Raw genomic sequence first — 22,970 nt, 5'->3', positions numbered from 1 at the left:
GATAGTAGATTAAAAAAAAATTAATTGTACTGTAACAAGATAAAAAGAATTTAAAATCTACACAAAAGCAAGTAAGAAGTACAGCAGTAGTACTCCAACATTAAAGCTAAGATTAAGTGCGCGCGCACACGTGTTCAAAACCAGATGGCGGAAGTGGGAGATTCCAGCACAACTCTCCCGCCGTCTGGTACCTCCCTCCCGCAATATACACATGCACACACAAACAAAACACAGATCGTAAGGGACAAGGGTTAGATTTGCCTTCTACCATCCGCAATCATATGTAACGTTAGTAAAAGGGGTTCCTGTGTTAAGTTCATCAACCCTTTAAGGAACAACCAAACTGCGAGTAAAATATTCGATGGAAAAATCACAGAAATTTTATTTTTGGCAAGAAATAAACTTCTATCGATTCTTTTAACGGTACAACGCAAAGTGCCGCGATTTAAGATTAAACGACTTAGAATGGTATTGTCTAAAACAATTGTATGTTATATCCTCGAAACTAAATTCTAACTGCTAACACAAACGATCACGAGTTTAATTCAAGCACGAGGAAATAGTTTTCCGAATCGTTTTCGATTAATAATTTATCTTTCAGTTTCCAAAGAAACGAACCTAATAATAGTGTAGTGAAATATATATTGAATTAAAAATATTGAGGAAAATTAACAACACTGAGGGGAGATTATAAGATTTATTGAAACGTACACAAATAGTTTTATTTTGTTGAAATATTTTACTACAATAATTAAATTCGTTTTCCTCATTTCACATTCTGTTCGCTCGCGTACGTAAGTTATGTGTTGTTACAAAATCTAATATAAGCAATGTAATAACTAGTTAAGTAAAATAATGAATCTATTTTCACGTAACTAAAAAGAATTATGTACGGTCTGGCACCGTTATGACCCTTCCCACAACGTCAACCATGTAATACATTTTTAAATTTCATCGCAACTTCCTTTTTTTTTTTCGACTTATAACACTTAAATCGTAAAGAAGACAACGAACCTCTACATATTGTTACCGAGATATCACGTCTTAAAAAAAAAAAAATACATTTAATAACCTGTAAGCCATAAAATTTAGTGATTGGAAAATTTTTTCAGATCCGTTTAAAACATTATAACGAACAGGCTGCAAAATACATGATAAAATCATTTTATGGATTCATCAAACATCTTGGATATTACATTTAAAAAACAATGAATTTTTTCAAATTTATTTAAAAAAATTAATCAAAAACGCGGAACGAAAGATACTTTTTTTGATAGCTTTTGAAAATCTACCGTTCTATTTCCGAGATGTTTTCATACATACTCAACCGCACGTAATAAAAAAATTGGATAAATAAAAGACTAAGCACAACTCATGCGGATAAGATTTAATAATTGGTAGATGACAATTTTGAGATAAAAATAGTACACATTTCGTGTAAACTAATATGAAGTAAATTTAGCTGTGAACTTAACTTCCAATGACTTTTTTATAAATAAAAAACATTAGATTAAAACCTAATTTAACACGTTTGAATTTGTAAATATGAACATAATACCATCTTTATTAAGGGAACGTTGTCACATCAGTATAGAAGGGTAGCTAAAACTGTTTGTTGTTAATAATAATAGAAAACTGAATTGAAAAAATAATCGGAAAAATTACTAACATGTAACGAATTTTTTTTTGAAAAGTGGGCCGTTTAATCCTACTCTACTAAAGGACATTTGATTGTGTGTCTGTCTGTCTGTCTGTCGCTCTCTCCTCTCTCTCTCTCTCTCTCTCTGTGTGTGTGTGTGTGTGTGTGTGTGTGTGTGTGTGTGTGTGTGTGTGAGTCCCACTTAGCTAAGCACCGGAATGTACCAATCACTAGCGGAAAATCCCGATTCGTCAGCATATTTCTAGTAGTTGTTAGCTGTATACCTGTTATATTATTATATATCGATATATCGCATACATATCGATATATATGAAAAAAAAATTTTTTATGTGTTTTTCTCCATAAAATAATGTACTATAACCAAAAGTAGGCACCAGAATAACCGATCACTAGCGAAAATTGCCGATTCGTTAGTATCAATTTCTAGAGTTAAATTTCCGATTTAACTTTCGTTATATCAATTTTCATCATTCAAAAAAAAAATATTTTTACACAAGAGGTAATTTTGGACACCTAATATACCACCATTCAGAGACGCCGTCCGCCAGGGCAACCCACTCGGAAGGCGTGCCTCTGCAGCTAGTATTGTATTAAAGCAGAAACTGATTCGCATTTCATATTTGTATTTTAGAACTATATAAATAAAATGCAGCGTTATGCGGAGCACAGTATACTGATTCGCATGCTCTTTAGTCGGAGCGGTGACAAAATAACAGCTCTACTCTTTTTGTGCCTTTACTACTACTCGGGGTTCGGGATACCTTCATATACGTCGGGAGGAAAACGGTGAACAATGTTAAACCGGTTCAAAATGTAGACGCTGCAAGGATGAGTTCTACTTCTGATGATAATTCTCAAATATTAATACGATATATCTACTTGGGCACTTTAAGAACAGGTTTTCCTGAAGAAAACCCTCATCTGTTTTTAATATTTTGCGACATATAATATTCAGCTAAACCACAACAGCAGAGTAGCACCGTGAAGGGCAGTCATTGAAGAAGTGGATGAAGATCTTCTCCTTATCCATTCCATAAAATATCTTATACTTACAATTAATTAAATTAATTTAGCAATTGCGACTCCCTCCGGAGAAGGGGGCGCGTTGCTCCCTCCAAACAATTAGTGCCCCGTTGTGGCGTATTCCTGCTAGCCTACAAAGCGTTAGAACCGAAAGGACTTCAGTGGACGGTCTGAAGGGGAATTACGTCGGGAGCACAGGCTTTAAAAGCCTAGTCTTCCGCGGTCGGACCCAGAAATGGGTTTGAGAACGCTGATCCAAACGGATATGGAACGCTATTCACAAATGCGTCCATAAAATTAAAACAAAACTTTAAACTTAGACTCGACATTAAAATAAACACTTGAAACACGCCCGATTAACAGAATCATACAGCAGCAAGGGACACTGTCCTTGCTATGCGATTCGAAGGGAGATATTTGTGAAACTCCCGCCACTTTTGCGTTCCGTTCAGTTCCTAAACCACAAACAGTTCGACTAGACTTCGACCGGTATAGACTATGCATGCACTACTGCTCGTATTTTGGGACATTGCAAAATTTTATAACAACATATACATGGTCATTAAAATAAAAATAATACGTTCTTTTCATTCACATTTTGTGACGCTTAAATAATGGAAAATTATTTTTTTTGTTATTGATAAAACAATAATTAAAATCGGTTACATATCGAACCGCCTTCTACAGTTCCTCAGCCATTTATATACATCGCAATCAAAACAAGACTATGATGAATAGTGCAAAGTAACAAATTAATGTACCCCAAAAAGAATTGAAATTACAGTGTAAAAAAAAAAGATTACTAATTCTCAGTATTTTTAAATAATTAATATTAAGTAATAACGATAAAAAAGTTCATCAGTAGTGCGCTATTTTGTTAAAATTTACATTTTCATAAATTCATTTTATTTTTATAAAGTTCACGCACATTCTTAGTACGTGTGAACATTTTTTCCCCGAATTCTTGACGCACAGTAACTTTATTATTAAGTAAGTACAGACTAAATGTTAAATAAATTCATAAAAATTAAAATAAATTATACAAGTATAATTAGCGTTTATTAACAATATAGTTTATAATAGTTTATTAACAACCGTCTAAAGATTTAATATAAAACGTTTTAAAATAAAATACTAAATAATTTTCTACAGGTTGTACTAAAATAATATTTAATTGGATAAACAGAAGGAACATTGTTTTTAATAAAAAAAAATAACGGATAATGAGTTTTTTTTTTATAAAGCAGTAGCGCTGGATGAAGTGTTTCGACGTAATGTTCTGTTATCAGCGTCTAATAATCTAGAGGTCATTTGGTCGAGAACTCGCCGGGGATAAAGAAATAAACCGTATCTACCTCGGCTGTGTCACACGACCGCAACTTCAATCTGTTTACCTGTAGAATACCGTATTATAATAATAACAACATATTATGAAAAGACTGGAAAGGGGGGGACGATAGCGTGTAAAATATGTAACGCACGCAACAAACTCCCACCTTACTTTTAACTATTTCAGAACTGCAATATCAGTAAAAATAACAAAGCGCATTAAAATAACAAACATAAATAACCTTTGGAGACAAGAAAATTAGACATTTCGCACAGACGATAAAAAAAAAATAAAAAAACAAACAAACATGACCTAGGTTTCTATAGAATATAATGCTTACTGGTAATAACCGATTTATAAAACTAACAATATAAACAAACATGCTTTTAAATGTATTTATAGAAAAATATAAAAACTAAACGAATTAAAAATAGTTTTAATAATGAAAGCCGATTAATCGCTTCATAAACTGAAAGAAAGTTATAAAATCGTTACGTTAAATTTTAGTCACAATTACTTAATTTTTTAATGAAAAGTAATTTAATTTTAGAATAGAATATACTAACCTTTACAAAGTCTTCGTAATAAATATTATACCATACATACACAAATTAAAATCAACTTGTATATACATAAATTTAACGCACCGGATGAAAACCCCAACCGGTCTTCATTCGCCGTAAAATATTTGTATTCGTAAGTCGCAAACTAAATACAGTTCAGATATTGTAAAATATGTAACAGAACCTACCCGTCTAGAAAATTGTAAATAAGTAGTATTTTGAAGGGAAACAAAAAATGGATATTTCTGAAAATCATTGATGCTGTTAAAATTGAAATAAGATATAATCATAATGCGATTCAAGTTGTTCTATGCTTCTTCAAACGAGAACGCAATTGAAATGTAAATTTTTTTTTTTTGTCTTCAGTCATTTGACTGGTTTGGTGTAGCTTTCCAAGATTCCCTATCTAGTGCTAGTCTTTCATTTCAGTATACCCTCTACATCCTACATCCCTAACAATTTGTTTTACATATTCCAAACGTGGCCTGCCTACACAATTTTTTCCTTCTACCTGTCCTTCCAATATTAAAGCGACTATTCCAGGACGCCTTAGTATGTGGCCTATAAGTCTGTCTCTTCTTTTAACTATATTTTTCCAAATGCTTCTTTCTTCATCTATTTGCCGCAATACCTCTTCATTTGTCACTTTATCCACCCATCTGATTTTTAACATTCTCCTATAGCACCACATTTCAAAAGCTTCTAATGTAAATCTAAGATTCTAGATGTAATTTTAAATCGGAGTATGTTACTTTTTTAATATATATATTAAAATGTCTATTTAACATGAACTTAAAAAAAAAACAGAGTAAAATATTAAATTGCCTAAATTTCTATCACGAATAGATAGATTTAAACAACAAAATACCACGGGGTTTAACAAACTTCACGGTTCCTAACTATAATCCTCTCAGAAGTAAATAAAATGAGATTTCTTCACTTTTGTTTCTTTCTAATACTCTTTGAAATCAAAAAAAAAAAAAAAAAAAAATCAGGAAATAATCAGAATTTAACACACGTTTGAATTTGTAATTGTGTACATAATACCATCTTTAAATCACAGATTCTGGTGACGTGTTCTGAGGCTAGAGTTAATAAACATGAATTCACACGGTCAAACTTTATCTTTATTACACTTTTTTTTTTGGAGTTTACAAGTAAATATAATACCACGGAAACATTCCAAATACTAAAAATATGGGTTCGATGTAATTTAAAGTTTGATTGTAGTAAATAATACGAACTGAATCAAGATCCATCTCCAAATCGGTTTGATTAGTGAATATTTTTCGCCAATAAAGTTCATGAGACATCCGTATTCAACAGAACATTCCACTCGATTAACGAATTAGCTCAAGCAAACATTAATGTATTTAAAATAACAATTTCTCGCTCAAGCTGAATGAAATATACGATATTACCGACTAAGCTATTGAAAAGAGATATCTACTCCAAATTACGGTGTCTATATATATATAATTTTATTGTTATTACTGAATTATTATTTCTTGTAAAAATTATTTACAATTTAATAATTTAAAGTTAATAATTAATATATCAATATATTTAAATAAAAAAAAGAAGTCGGATTTGAACCGATATGGCTTCCCCATGAACTCGTAAGAAAAAAATATTGCATTAATTAAAATTTTATTTGCCTATAACACTGGAAGCTCTCAATGGGGGCTTATTACAGCAGTTAAGAAAAAAGTCAAAAATCCAAATTTTTTTGATTTTGGGCTTTTTTGGACACTTTTAAACCCAGTCGATTGCAATCAAAAGGGAAGGTGCCCAAACAGATGTTACAACAGTCCTAAATACAAAATCTCAACATCTTACGGCTAATCGTTTTTGAGTTATGCGAGAAAAATACGTACAGACGTCACGCCGAAAATACTCAAAATTAATTCAGGGATAGTCAAAATGGATACTTCCGTTGAAATCTGAAAACCGAAATTTTTCGCGATCACAATACTTTACTTCGTAAAAGGATGTAAAAATATAATAAAAAAAAAAAAGACTGAGTATAAGCTTTCCTGCCTTATCGTCAGGAAAACCTTCACGCAACAAACATTTTTTCCTGATAATACTACTAAGATAGTTAGAAATTCCATTTAACATTTTATTGCAGGTGATTAAAAACTTTAATCTAATATGCTCACTTTTCACATTCGATCTCCGTCAAAGTAAATCCAAAATACATAAATTCTTTAGTATTCGAACAAAATTCCCCAAACTTTTGACACCATGAAAGTAGTTTGAAATTTCGTAATTACGTCCGTGAAATTACATTTTAAACTTAACGTAATAATATAATCTTAAAATTCAAATTATTTAAAATATATTTTATTATTACGATTCCGTAAAATATACAACGAGCAGTCAATTTTGAATACCGATCTAAATTTTGTAACGATTCGGTAATAGGAGGGAAATTTTAATTTTGCATTTGGTAGTCATCACTAGATATAAATTATAATAAATATCCAATCTGTCCAATTTATTTTTGCATCTGCAATGAGAATAAAGGAAACTTAAGCACAGAAAACAAGAATGAGTTTCTTCTGTTTCAGTTTCGATGGAAAAATAATAAGGACCATTAAAATTTAGGTAATCAGAAAAAAAATTTTAAAACACTGAAGGCGTTGCAGATGCTGTACGATTGCGTAATCGTTTCTAGCCCTAAAGCTAATTGCGCTTAGAAAAAAAACTTGTTGCGAAGACATAAATAAAGAGCTCTCATATATCACCCAGAAATATATCCCATTAGGCTAGAAATATCCGTAAAGATTCTAAATGAACTGAAATTTAAAAATTGCTGTCCAAGAATAATTCATACGTTTCGTAAAGATAATTTTGACAGAAAAATGGAAATTTTGTGAAAATTTTATTATTTTTCCGTGATGCATATACTCGTTTCTACAGCTCAGTGAAAAAATCAAGTGAAAAAATGGCGTAACAGACTGTTTCCGTGAACGTAGAGAATGCCGGAGAACAATTAAATAGCCAATGCGATCATGTTACTTCAGCCTGCTGTTTTTCATTCTGGGGAATTGTCAAAGGCGTAGAATTTTTTAAAATGATTTGAGGCTTTCCGAGTTGTCGATTGAAAATTTATTTTATAAATGCGAACCTGATTTCATAAATCGGAACGAAACCTTAACGGAAAATATGTTAATTCAGAGGTTGAATGCGATCACGAATGCATAAGAGCAAAATGAAGACACTTTGAACATTTTTTCTGATGCGTTTTAAATTGATAATAGAAAATTCTATTTGTCTAACTCCTTTTTTTTACTAATTCTCTTATTAGTTATCAGGAAAGCTGACTTTTAGCCTATCCGGTATATTCGGTAGATAATAGAGACTTTTTTCTGTTTAGCCTCCGGAACCACTGTGAGGTATTAGTTCAGAGGATGATATGTATATATGTAAGTGAAGTGTAATCTTGTACACTCAGGTCGTCCATTCCTGAGATGTGCGGTTAATTGAAACCTAACCAACAAAGAACATCGGTGTTCTTTGATCCACGAACTAGTATTCAAATCCGTATAAAAGTAACTAGTCTTTACTAGGATTTGAACCTTAGAACTCTCGAATTCGAAATCAGCTGATTAGCGATGATAAGTTCACCATTAGACCAACCCGGTGGGTGGACAATAGAAACTGAATAAGCTTTCTTAATCGTTGTTTCAATACAAAATGTGTTACATTCGTATGTTGTATTTTGATCAACCTTAATTTTCTTACGCCTGTAGCGTATATGAAGAACAAGAGGGACCAGTCACAGTTGATCTAACATAGTAATAATGTTCATAATACATTCAGCCCCTGTGGTGAACGGGATGCAACCAGCGAAAAGTGAAATTATACTTTCGGTGGCTCAATTATAATTATGTACAACCCATACAGAAGCATTTGGCTCAGTGAAAAAGGAATGAGAAACCACTTCACTCACCATTGGGCCCGACATACGAGTATACTTATTACTGGGAATGGTACTTTTGCGAGTGATTTGGTAACTGACTTGACTTAACAGAATTGTTAACTGTCTAACCGTTTTGATAACAGCATATAAAGTACAAAACACTTTAAGGTGCACTTCTATGCTGTAAAAAAAAATCTCCTAGTATTGTTGTATACGCTATTTTATACGTCATGAAGTTTAAATAATTTTGGCAATTCAATGCGGTCACAAACACGGTTCAAACGAACCGCTGTTTAAGTTTAAATGTGGTTTATCAGTCACTCGTTGAGACTAGAAAATATTAAACAGAGAACAATTTTATTCTTATAAATAAATCTCAGTATATCCATTTAAAAAGTCAAATGGCAATAATAACAACAATATTTAACTCAGTACAAGATCGTCAACACTCCTCTCAAATTACCCGCTAAGTTAGAGTCATAAGGTGAAATAAAAAAGCAGTTCAACTGATCGCAAATTAATATAAATTGAATACAATTACCGCGTAATAGTTACACTATTATCAGATAGCAAATTCAAGGCAGTTAAGTGAATTTAAGTAGCCTAGAACACAGTAACTAGATCATCTTTTACCGTATTACATTATTATATTAAGCGAATTGATCACGTTTATGAGCATCTACATGGTTACATGTGCACTGTCGTGTGTGTGTGTATGTGTGCGCGCGTGTGCAAGTGTTTGTGTTTAAGTGCTATAGGGGGATATAAGATAGGTACGTAACTCGTGTGAGTTTACTGCGCTAATCTGATGATGTCAATTATTGTGTTACAGGGAGCGTATATAACAAGGGATAGGGGGCACTGATGTGCAATGTAACGATGACATCGATGACGATGATGATCATGACGATAAGAGCAGAAGATACGGGGACGAAAGGCCCGGTCAGGCGGGGCTGCTGCATTCAACCCTACCTGATAAGGGTGCGTATCATAAGCGATGGAATAAATACTTTCTCTTAGGGAAAACCAGGTCCGACTAAACAGGGTTGATTGACCTGACTAGCATAAGGGAGGCGAAGAGGATTTTAGTTGCATACGCACACTCTAACATTACGATCGTTTGAAAACACGCTTTTCTGTTTGAAAGCAAAATAATGTTAAACTTAAATAGCTTCATAACTGTATCGTATTTATATATGAGACAAACATAGATTATTTTTAAAATGTCTTAACGTAATAAATTTTCGGGCAGAATCTTAAAATATAGAACATAAGAAAAGCAAATTTATTATTTTTTCCATAGAATCAAAAAACATAAACACTTACGTACATTACACATTTTCATTAACTGGTATTGTACCTTAGTGCCACCAAAAAATCGGATGCTATATATTAACTCAAAAAATATTCTACAATTAGACCCGCGCTAATTTTGAATTGAAAAAGTTAGCTATTATAATATAGGGTTTTTATAAATTTTAATAAAAATCAAGGGGAAGCTGATTAAAAAAGAAAAAGATTCGGATAATTTATTCTGACTGAATGAAATTTAATTTCGCAGAAAAAATAGGACTTTTTCGAAACAGAACACATCATTAAAAAATCTCCAAATAATTTTAAGCGCATGTCAGATTTATTGACACATACCCGAGCCTAGTATAGTAATTCACAAAAAAAAAAAAAAAACTAGACGAATAAACAGCAATACACTTCATTTAATTAATATTTTAAACTGAGTGAACATACCTTTTCGATTCAAGATTGTGATAGTACACTAGTTTTACCTTAAGACGACCTAAGAGTTTTGTCTTATCTTCCGATTCACCAAATGTCAGAAGCGATAAGAAACTTAAGGATAACCGACTTAATAAACTATTAATTATTATTATAGTTAAAAAATCATGTTAATATATCATTTTATAATACCGGGATGTTCCACTCGAAGCATTTTTAGTGAGCTTAAAAATACTGTCCACCGATATACTACTGGAGCGAATGCTAGCACAATTTCAAACGAAAATGCATCGACTAGTTCAGAGCTATTCCTGTGCCGCCGATTAACATAATACTTCAAGTAAGCACTCTGACAAGTTATAATGCTAGGTCAGCCATGTCATAAAGAACGTGAACTTACGTCATTGTATCGTTGCCGTAACATTATAATTGTATAAAACAAAATTTCTTGTAAACTATTTTCAAACTTCTGAAAAGCAAATAATCTTTTAAAATTGTATAGCGTAAGCTAAATGATGAAATGGAAAAAATCTAGGTTTTACAACATTTTCTACATCATCGATAAATGTATATATATATATATATATATATATATATATATGTGTGTGTAAGGAGTATACGGGGCAACATAAAATAAAAAATCCGTAATTAATTACTAGGAAAAAATAAACCAAGATAATGTTTTAATAGATTTACTTTAAAGGTGGAAACTACATTGGAGACAAGGCCCCGTACTTAATATCTTTTATGAACAGAAAATCAATTTTTGCTGAAAACGAGAGATGATGAATATTATATTCTTTTATACGGCACAATACGCATCGCCTAGTTAAATGATTAGTATGTGAATTAAAATAGATCGATCGCAAATGACATCATGACATACAAAATCGGTCTGGAAAATATAGCTTTTAAGCTGCGGGAATTAAGAGATCAGAAATAAATGAGACCTGGTTGAAGGTAAGGTAAACGAATTGAAGACGTAGCTGTACCTAACGATAAAGGAAGTTTTAAAAATAAAGTCGTTCAAGAAAAGCCATTATGTCCGGAGAATACATAGACCTACAGATCATACCAAAGGAGGAAGAGATGGCAAATTCTTGTGGACATCAGAGCTTTTGAGGCTTCAATGACACTGTTTTTGGAGGAACAAATAGACGAAAATTTCAATAAAATGCTTCGCAAAACCGATGAAGATTGAAGTTTGGTAAAAATTATGAATTTTTTAATCTTATGCTTTCAGCTAGATGAAATACTCGTAGTTCAAAGAATACAAAGTAAGCATGTACAAATATAAAAATTAAACTACCAAACACATATTTCTTTAAGTAGTTAGATATAAAAATAAAAATTACAGTTGTTGAACATTTTACGTACCAATCGCCTGTTCCATCCATTATTACCACCAACACGCACCTTTCTTCCACCTGCCACACCTGTAACATTAATACTGAGATTACAAAACTAACATTAACTCACAAAAGTAATAAATTTCTAAAATTAAAACAAATAAATAGTAATCATATTCTTTTATTACTTAGCCTACAAACCTCCTCTTTAATATACAAAGAATAAATCAACAGAATGTACAGGTTAAAAACTAACCTGTTAGAAAGCATTTATCGAAAAGGAGAAATTTAATAGAAAAAAATGCATTCCAGATATAAAAGATTAAAGAACTAGTTCATTAATAAAGTTACAGTAAATTTTTACCTATTAAGGAAAAAATTATCTTATCTACGCAGCCTACTGTAAAACCAAACTTGTTTTTAACCTATTAATAAAAAAGGAAAATTTACATTTTAACCAAACCCTGACAGATAAGGTTCAGTAATATCAGGTAAATAATTGGGACATTCATTATTAATCACGATCTGCTAGCGTTCTCTGTTTTAGTTATTAGATTTCCTATTTCTAAAAATAGTTCGGCGGCAATCACCCACAATTTTGCTGAAATATTTTGGCACTTTTATTAAGCTTACAATTTTACAACCAGATATAAAAAAGGTAAATGATTTTTATCCTCGTGAATTTTCTTATATATTCATTAAGTTACTCTTAAAGATTAAACCAAAACAACGATGAATAAACCTACCGGGTTGATCTAGTGGTGAACGCGTCTTCCTAAATCAACTGATTTGGAAGTCGAGAGTTTCAGCGTTCAAGTCCTAGTAAATTCAGTTATTTTTACGCGGATTTGAAAACTAGATCGTGGATAACGGTGTTCTTTTGTGGTTGGGTTTCAATTAACAACACATCTCAGGAATGGTCGAACTGAGACTGAACAAGACTACACTTCATTTTCACTCATACATATCATCCTCTGGAGTATTATCTGAACGGTAATTATCAGAGGTTAAACGGGAAAAAGAAAGAAAACAACAATGAAAAATATCCGAGATTGATTTTTTTTAGCAGTAAAAAGCATATAAAAATTTAACTAAACTATCAAAAAAATCAAACCTATCTTGAAAAATGAACAAAAACAAACTTATGAATATAAATGATCGGTCATGAGACAAAAGGCATTCCATAAATGACAATAATATTCAAAAATAATAATCATCCAATGCTAGGCTTAAAAGATAAGTAAAAAGTGTGAAGGACTTCCGCTGCCTTCTTTAGTAACTGCTGCATGTAAGCATGCCGGTTCTACCAAAATGCAGCAGAATATCTATAAGTAACACCTTTATTCTATTCCATCACGGTGACTGTCTCTACATTGAACATCATTGTTCTCAAGGAAAGTCCATTCTGTTGAGCTACATGCACCGCTGGAATGGAATGCAAAGTTGGCAGGAGTCTATTACTCCCTACTTTATTGCAGAACCTGGACAGAGTCCCTTGCTGCTGGATCTTTCTAATCGGGCTTGTTTTTTTTAAAAGGTTATTTTTAATCTCGGATCTAATTTTTTTTCAATTTTTGTCTATTATTATTTTAGTGAGTTTAAGGACGGATTTAATTGCATTCCAATTCCGTTGTTATACCAGCGTTATCGAACCCATTTTACGGGCCGACCGCGGAAGGCTAGGCTTATAAAGCCTGTCCTCCCGACGTAATTCCCCTTCAGACCGTCCACTGAAGTCCTTTCGGTGCTAACTCTTTAATAGGCTAGCAGGAATACGCCACAACGGGGCACTATCTGTAAGGAGGGAGCAATGCGTCCCCTTTTCCGGAGGAGTCGCAATTGCTGGGTTATTTTGTCTGATTGTAAGTTTGAATTTGGAGAGGTTGTAAAGAAGCTCTTCATCCGCTTCTGGTATGGCTGCCCTTCAGGACGCATCTCGGCTCGGCTCTGTTCCGGACTCCAGTCCGTGATGTTGAGACGAGTGGCTGGTCTTCCTTCTTCTTCATCTTCTCCCGAAGACCTCTTCGTTCTTCTTTGGCCTGCACTTTCCAAGAATTGGTAGTAACCGAAGTTACATACCATTAACCTTGTAATTCCCGAAGCCCCGAAGGGCTGACATGCACCGCTTCTGCTCAACAGAGTAAATAAATATAAAATGGTGTTCTAATACATCTAAGGACTGTCAGTTTTGATGTTTGGAAAAACTAGACTATCCATACGATAAAAATTGATTACTCATACCTTGATAATACATCACCAAAAACATTAAAAAAAAGTTAAACTATTTAAACACTATCGGATCCCATACATTTCTTACGTTCACCATTCTATTGTCGGGTTCTTATTAGCAATAACTTAAAGGGTGAAACAAGCTACAGGTACAAGAGCAAGGGAAGCAGCTATCTACGAGCCCCGGCTCAATAAACACGCACTACATGAATGGAAACTTTCAGAATATATGAATCGATCATTAATAAATTCCTTTAGTTTTGTAAGTTGTTTTAAAATCTTTAAAACAAAAAATTCTTATATCGTACAAGCTTACGTACCGATTTTTATTGTGAATTAAATTACTTTTGACGAATAAAGAAGAAAGGGCGTTAAATTCATACAAAATATTTTGCAAGAAAAGATTTTAGCACAAAGGGACATCTCAGGAAATATAAAGATTCCAGGGGGAGGAATTTTTTTTAAAATGCACCTCCGATAAATTCACTATAACTACCAGCAAAGTAAAATTATGTAGCCTTAAAAAAGTAAAGCTGAAGACTGTTCATGCAATAACAAGGCGACACTGGCCATGTGTTGTAAATACAGAGTTTGGTGTAATAATTAGTTCCCTTTCCCTTAGGAAACATAACCTCCAGATTAATGATAAAGAAATAGCTGTTAATGAAACATAGATAAACAAATATTTTCACGAATTGATGAAAGGAGGAAGTAAAGTATAAATAAAAAAACTTCACTGCTAAGATCCTAATTTTTATGTTTTTTTTTTAATTTTTGAGGTAAGTTTGCCCAAAATCTGGTTTTAATTATAACACCTAAGACAATTTGCATACGTAAAAAGTTAATAAAATGTATAAAACAACCAGATACATGAACAGATATTCAGTCTGAATCTCCTGCCCAAGTTTATGCTCGACTATACTGTAATACTATTCAAATAATACAGAACGCTTTGTAGAAAAAAAAATGGCAACTAACGTAAAATATTCAAAATCGCAGTTATTTTAGTTTTGGTTTGTACATTTCATCAGAAAGGAAAAACATTATTCAGAGGCAATTTTTACTATTATATTTTCTAAGCCTTAGAATGAAAACTGTGTGATATAACTTCAAAAATAAAACATTTAAAAAAAGACTAATACTGTTTCAAATCTTTTATGAATTTGAAAATTAAAATAAGAAATTAAAAACTTAGTGAATAATAGGTAATGGACTGCACATTTTTGTTTTTCATAAACAAATTAGAAAATTGGTTTTTAATTTTCTGATTCTTATGAGTTCACATTTCCTATCAAAGCAGTTTTTTACAGGGACCGCAAACAAACCGTGTTCATACGAGTTTATTTGTGCTAATATCTGTTACGGGGATCTATACAGATTCATGCTTTATTATCAAAGAAAAAACCGGTTTAAAAACATTAAATATTGTAATAAACTAAACTCAGAGACAAAATATTTTAAAGAAGAAATAATGAAACATTAACGAGTAGGACTGAAAGATAAATTCTACCGACATAATCAGAATTGTTAAGTATCAGTGAAAATTTATTACTATAAAGTAATAATTATGGTAATAAAACTAATTAAGAGTAATAAAACCAAACAAATTAATCCACTTATTCTCACATAGTTCTGGCAAATATAATAATAATGATTAAGTAGTTTCAAACAAAAAATGCAAATTTTCTCATATATACAATGTGCATGTTTTCACATTTATTATTTCTATTAACCGATATAATATTAATATTAACCGACGTAAGGCAGGCTTACAAGGAGTACGTTTGTACCGTTCTATTTCCGTACTCACATAAAGACAGGTTACGAGACAAACGAATTGTTCACTGGTAGTACAGATAAGACGAAGGGTAGCTGGCTTGCAGTCGAGGAAATTGTCGATACATATTTCAGAATAATCAACTGACGCCCTACCATTTTGCTAGTGAACAAGCGTACGACGATAACCGTACAACAAAAAGAATTCGTTCGTTCGATACCGCAACTAACGCCGACACTGTTTACCGTACATCACCGCGATTTCTAACCCGACCGCAACTCGATCAACACTATGTAACGATCTTCCTTCCTAGAGACTAACCGTCTTACCTCATTCGATCGACATTAATAATTTTAATGTATGATGCAATACACGAGCGTACATGTGTGTAATCTGCTACGCAATAAACGACGTTAAAAAATAATCCGAAATCTAAAGCGTACAAGCTATAATATATTTATAACGAAAATTAAATATGCATAATTCGACAAACACACCGACAATAGGAATAAAAATGTAAAAAAAATTTCTGATCAGTTTTACGTTCATTCAAACGTTAAACAAAATGATTTACTTCTAAATCGACCGACTACTTGTAATGTAACACTGCAAAACCCATTCTCCTCTTCTGCTAGAAAAAAACTTACGAGTCTTCAGTATAAACCTACATTCTACTTCGAAAATTAGTGTTTATAAATTAGAATTAATATTTTACCGTTATTTTATTGAATATTTTAGGTACGACAAGATTCCGAATATAAAGTTTAATCAAATTAAATGATTACTGATACTAAAAAATTATAATCAAATGATAGCGGATTCAAACCGGTCGATAATCTTTGCTGTTACGATAAACTTTCACATTTTAGACTTCGATTTTTTTCAATATGTTTACTAGATGGGATATAACTATATATACTAATAATTCATAAAAACCAGATAAAACTTTAACGAACTATTTTTATTCATTATCCGATTCACAAATAAATCGATAAAAAATTTTTATGTAGATCTTTAAGGTTCTACTGAAAACATATTCTACAGAAAATTATCAGGGTTATTTTTAAATAAAAAAAAAAAAAAACACAAAATAGTAAGACAATAATAAAATAACACAAGAAATCAATAATTGGACGCATAATTTTCAAACTAAACAATTTTTTTGTACCGTTAAAAAATTTGGCTTTAACTATCTGTTATAGATTTTAGGCGGAATCGGAATACTTTTATTTCATCCTAATGAATATATTAATGATATAAAGTTTGTATTATTTTCAATTACCACTGAAGATTTAGTTAAACAATTTTTAATTTAAATTTGATGCTTCCCCACATCACATAACTTCTGGAGTGAAAAAGGAGTTTTTTGCAGCACACTGAGCCTGATGTTGAGAAGTTCTTTTGGAAGTAAAAGTAAAATTGCATTTTACAACAAAATTGTTGCTCCACAAAATTCAAGCTGGTCAACGTAAAATACTTTAAAACTGCTCTCATTCTGATTAAACCCTTATCCCCACTCGTTACCAGAACAAAGAAGATGTAAGCAGGTTGGGAATGTTTCTTTCAGTTCGTGGAGAAAACTGTCAAGTACAGATCCTCAGTAAACAATTATACTTTATTTTAATGTATGAAATTTTATTACAATACATTCCAAGTTTTTAATAAGGTCCCAGATTTGGGATTTATAGACGTTTTATGGTCTCAGAATTGAATAATAATTTTTGTTTATAGCCTCTAACATCTTCCCTTACAGCCATTCCAGTCTCCATGAAGAAATCTTAACTCTTACAGGGAAGACGAGTGACCTAATCTGTGAAATTTATTTGTGAGGAAATACGTACCCCCAGAAGTACAACTATTTTGGGGATTAATATAATTGCACTTCATAATATTTAATATTAATAAAACTAAAAGAGAAATATTTCTGTCATGACTTTTAAATCATCAACCCAAAAAATTACACAATTCAATTTACGTCATACAATTTTAAATATTGTACAAATCAACAAGATTTAACTAAAGCAAAAAACAAATGTAAACTCAATACATTCGTATGTACAAGCAAAACGAAAATAATGTAGGAAAAAAGGTTTCACATTAATGAAAAAAGGAAAATTATGTTTTCGAATGAAGCAAGCCAAACCGCTTTAAGGAAATGAAAGCTTGATGTTCTTTATTTTAACCGGTAGAGTGTAATAAATTATTAGCTCAATATATTAAAATCTTGTTAAAAACGTTTACCCTAAATTGCAGGTGTAAGAGTATTATTTCGGTTATAATATTATTGACCGCCGATCAAGAAATAAAATACATACGAAAATAAATTTTCATAATAGTTTTTAAAACAATATTTTTAGTATTCAATTTTGAATCTCGGCAATTGTTTTCATCATGGTAATCTTAAAAAACTTACCTTCTATGCGGGTAGATCACAAGATCGTTTATATTAAATATGCAATAGAAAAAATAACCGTATAAATAATGTAGTACACATAAGTAAATTTTTGGCTGTATTCTTGATAATTTTATTGTTTAAAACGATAATTTTTGTTAAAACATTTTGAGTTCAGCGATAGAGAATAAAGTGCAATCAAGTGAAAGTAATGGATCGAAGCGGGCTTGGATTTGCTTACTTAAAAAATAAGTTTCCAAAGATCAGCGAAGCAAAACTCAAAGAAGAAATCTTTGTAGCACCTGAAATTAGAGATTACGTTAAATGAAGTGATGAAAGCTGCACGGAAGTCTTTTAAGAGCATTTACCAGAACTTCTTAGGAAATCATAAATCCAAAAATTACAAAGAAATGGTGGATTATCTTTTAAAATCTTTAACATCATGCGATGCAAAATGTCGCTGAAGATTCATTTTTTGGACTTGCACTTGGATTTCTTCCCACCGAATCTAGGAGCTATCAGCGATATGAAATTGTACACTGTCCCATCAGAATATTTCGGATATGGACAAGCGGTAACAGCGCAAGCGAGATCCGAACATGCTAAGCTGAATACTTTTAGACCATAAAGAGAGATGTTCATGACCCAAAATATCGTAGAAAATCAAACATTATTACATTTTACGAAAGATTATCATATACGTACTAAGAAGGCATTTTAAATACGTAATGTAGTGAAATTAAAATAATTTTCTCTAAAAATCCTTACGTGATAAGATTAATGCTGAAACCATATTTTAACTAGGCGTGAAAAATTCTATTAAATACATCCAATTTCACTTCTGGGACAACAGATAAATCAAATTTTGTATACTAGTATAATTTATTTAAAATAAATCAATTTTTTAGTAAAGAGAAACCGTTTTAAACAATATTTAATGACAAGCTATTTGTTAATTTTTGTGTCAAATTAATTAAGTAAAGTATAAAGTACCGACTAAAACTAAATACAAATAAAACAAACAAATTTTCGTACTGAATGTGCCGTTATGAACCACTTAAGTTTTCAGTACAGTATAACACAATTGTCCTGTTTATTGTACTTTTTAATAGAAAACATATTAAGCTGCGTCATGTTATTTAATGAAAGGAATTTAAAAAAAAAATAATTTACTCGGTCAATCTCTTCTTTTTTTTTTGCTTGCATTATTCTGATAATTCGACAAGAAAAACATATATTCTCTGAACACTCTAGATTTTTATTTTTTTATAAGTAAATTTTGATATATATATATATATATATATATATAGATTGTAATTATTATAAAATGAATAAACTGTTACAGAATGAAGTGAAAGAGTCGGGCGCGTTGTTCATGTGCTTTTACAGAGAAGCACGACGTGAGCTCAATATTTATCTTCAATGAAAAAGGTAAAGGTATCTTTCTTCTGCAACTCGGGTAAAAATTTCCTCCAAAACTTATGTGCACAATTCGAATTCAAAAGTACTTTTCTCTAAATACGATTTAGAACATTAACTATACCTATCACTACGTTATTGTTTTATTTACAAAATTATCCCGGTTTATAAAAATACAGTTTAAAAATTATTTTCTAAGGCTGTATGTAACTTAGAACTGCGTGGTTGGAACGTGTATCATAATGAGGGTCATTATGAATAAGATGTGCATTATGATACAGCCGATCAAAAGCCTACTTTTATCAAACATGACAAATCAGAAGCGGGTGGTATTGTTTCTATATAATACTGATTATCCTTTTGTTAATTATGTACGATTCTGAGGAAGAAATATCTTCAACACAGATCGATATTAAAGAAAAGCAGAAATTATGACTAAAGACCTATTGCCACAGAAATGTATTGTTTAATGTATTTTTTGAAAAATTAAAACATTCCGTATGCAATATATTCTATCATTGATTTAAATAAAAAATCCCAATATTTATCAGCCGTAGAAAAAATACGGTATGCAACTCTCTATAATAGTCATTAATGTACTCTTACGAAGCTTATGACACTCGCCAAAGATCGTGTCGTAACTTACTTCGCATTCGTACAGCAATGGCTATCATTATAGATTCGTTGCATAATGCACTTTTCTTTTAGAGAAACAATATAGTTCTATCGATGAAGTTTCAATTATAAATCGGAAAAAAGTGTTATATCCCGTTCAACATGTACGTAAATGTTTGCCGAATTGATTTTCATAACACCTTAATTAATTAATTGATTAACACCTAAATTAATTTTTTTAACACCTTCTGAACTGCGATTTAATCTAATTATTTTTAATATTTAAATATCTTAATAATTTTTTAATAATTAATGTCTACTATAATTAAATGTATTTCTTATTTTCTAAGTAACTGTCTATTTTGTGATGCTCATTTGATTAAGGTTTCCCTTGAAACCGTGCTAAATCTAGAACATACCTATCAATTACTAACGTAATCTCTATAATATAATGTACCGAACTAGAAATTACGAGTTAATAAATAACTAAATTTAAAAATAACCTAATAGTTTTTCATTCATAGGAAAAACTAGTTTTCAAGAAAGAAAATAAAAATTCATGAAATAATGTAAGAAATGAAATGAGTAATAACGTAACAAAATGTCAAATGTTTATAGTTACCTAATCTTACACAGCGTTAAACATTATTGTGAATCTTAAAAAAAAATTCCAAAAAAAATCTAACGTTATTTTTTAATATCTTTGTAAATATTTTTGAAATTTAATTTAAAAAAATATTAATTATATTAGTTCAAAGTTTTGCGTTGATTTAAAAAAAATATGTTTCTGATAAAATTTTAAAAAAATTATAAATTTTTTAATTAATGAATTAAAAAATAAAATTTTAATTAAATTAATTAAAATTTTTTAGTTATTAATTCATGTATTTAGAATTACTTTCAAAATGCATGAAAACAAAAAATTACCAACAGATTGGTAATTTTAAATACCTTGGAAGCACACTAAAGTTTGATGGAACTTGCATTGAGGAAATCAAAAATAGAATTGCGAATGGTAAAGTAGCTTTTAGGAAGATTAAAAATCTGCTCATAACAAAAATATACCTACTGATCTGAGAAAGATATTAGCAGGATGTTTTGTTTTGAATGTGGTATTACACGGTTTAGAAACAAGGGCAATAAAGAAAACAACTCAATATCTGGAAAATTTTGAAATGGGGCTATGCAGGAAAAAGCTAGGTATCAACGGTGAAAAAAAAGTAACTAATGATCGGGTATAAAAGAGAACATGAGTTTGATTAAAACAATACAAAGAAGAAAACCTAACTGGGTACGCCACATCGTAATACATGACCGTATTCAAAAAGTAATATTCGAAAGAGAGATTGCGAATGTGAGGGGAAAAGGAAGAAGGAGGATAGGAATAAATATTGGATAATTTGAAAGTGAGACAAGGATAATATAATTTAAAAGAAAAAGCTCAGGACAGACCATCATGGAGAACACTGTTTCTTAATACCTATCTATTGACACTATTCTAGGGAAAGAAAAAGAAAATTCGAAGTTTTATCTTTGCCAATGAGTTCGATGCTTAATATTGATAAAATCAAATTCGGTGTTATTTACCACCACCCCAACCCATTCTAAGTAAGAATTTCATTCTATAAAAAAATAAAAACAACAACCGTTACAGACTAAATTTCAATTTATCCGAATTTACGCCCGTTTCAAACGCCGACAAAGATTCTAAGAGTACGTTCTATTACGTCTTAATAAAAATTCTTTATTGATAAATTAAGAAAATTTTCTTAGTGATTAAATGTAATTATTATTATTATTTATTTATTGCCAAAAAAAAACTAAACGTTATACAGAAAACATTTAACAATACATAGTTACATGAATGTAATACATCCAAAAGAATATTTTGATCCGCTGATGGAAATTGAAATTAAATTCTATATATGCATAAAATTACAATGGGAATGAAGTATTTAAAAATAAAAATTTTGAATTATTATGACGGGACTACAAATCTGGTAGTTGACTATAAAAGACCCTAAAAATGATAAAAACACCATACCACCTTAAAAATAGGTTTTAAAGAAAGTTCTAACCTTTAACCGTTTCAGCCAATCATCCTGAGGTTTTTTCTAGAGGAAACATTGTCAAAGCGAAACAGATTTGATCTTTCTTCACAGAGTTGACAATTTTTTAAACCATAATTTTTTGTTTAAGGTGCCCCATTATCTTTGAATATAAATGATCTTTCTTCGAATATAAATCATCCATCCATCTTATCAAACATTTAATTAGCGTAAACTTTTACAAATTTTTACTTCTTTAATAAGTCAATCTACAAAATATTTTTTACTTTTATTTATATAAGAAAATACTCAACATAGAATCGGTAAAAATAACTCTCCTTATTGCATTATATTTATTGATTTATATTTATTTATTATTAATTGATCAAATAATTTTTTTATAAAAATGTGTTGGTCATCGTTTTACATCTAAAATTAATATTTACATCATTTACAGTATTTAGGAACGTTTAAGTAATTATTAATAGATAAGATATTGAATTTTAACGGTACGAAATTATCGAGAAACTTCAGGAAACTGTGGCTTCTTTTTTAAGTCGTCTAATGATACTGACGTATACACAAGTAGACGCTAAAATTAAATAAATAACGTTAATAAGAACTATCAATAAAATACACTTCAAAAAATAAAATTTTAAAAATGAATCGAATTTATAGGGATTAATTTTACAAACAAAAATTATTTTTAATTTGACGAATTACAAATTGCAATATTATCGTTACTAGCAATTATTACATTATTTACAAAACAGGTAACATTAAATTAGTAATTAATTATTTGAAGGCTATATCAATTTAAGAAATAGTTAAGATAATACGCCTAGTGAAATTTCATTTAATTTAACAAACAATACAGCTTTCATATTTTCTAAAATTTAATAG

General features: G+C 30.7%; 1 protein-coding gene across 2 annotated transcripts in view; it reads right to left on the bottom strand.

The window, feature by feature from the left end:
• The window catches only part of Mef2 (myocyte enhancer factor 2), a 362,113-nt gene that overhangs the window by 184,856 nt on the left and 154,287 nt on the right, over positions 1 to 22,970 (bottom strand). For both annotated transcript variants that reach the window (XM_075360828.1, XM_075360832.1), the window contains exon 2: positions 11,616 to 11,674. The gene's annotated coding sequence lies outside the window, so the exon portion shown is untranslated. The remainder of the gene's footprint in view (positions 1 to 11,615; positions 11,675 to 22,970) is intronic.

The sequence above is a fragment of the Lycorma delicatula genome, chromosome 3 (genome assembly GCF_047948215.1).
Source record: "Lycorma delicatula isolate Av1 chromosome 3, ASM4794821v1, whole genome shotgun sequence".
Taxonomy (NCBI): domain Eukaryota; kingdom Metazoa; phylum Arthropoda; class Insecta; order Hemiptera; family Fulgoridae; genus Lycorma; species Lycorma delicatula.
This window is presented reverse-complemented; position numbering and strand designations above follow the sequence as displayed.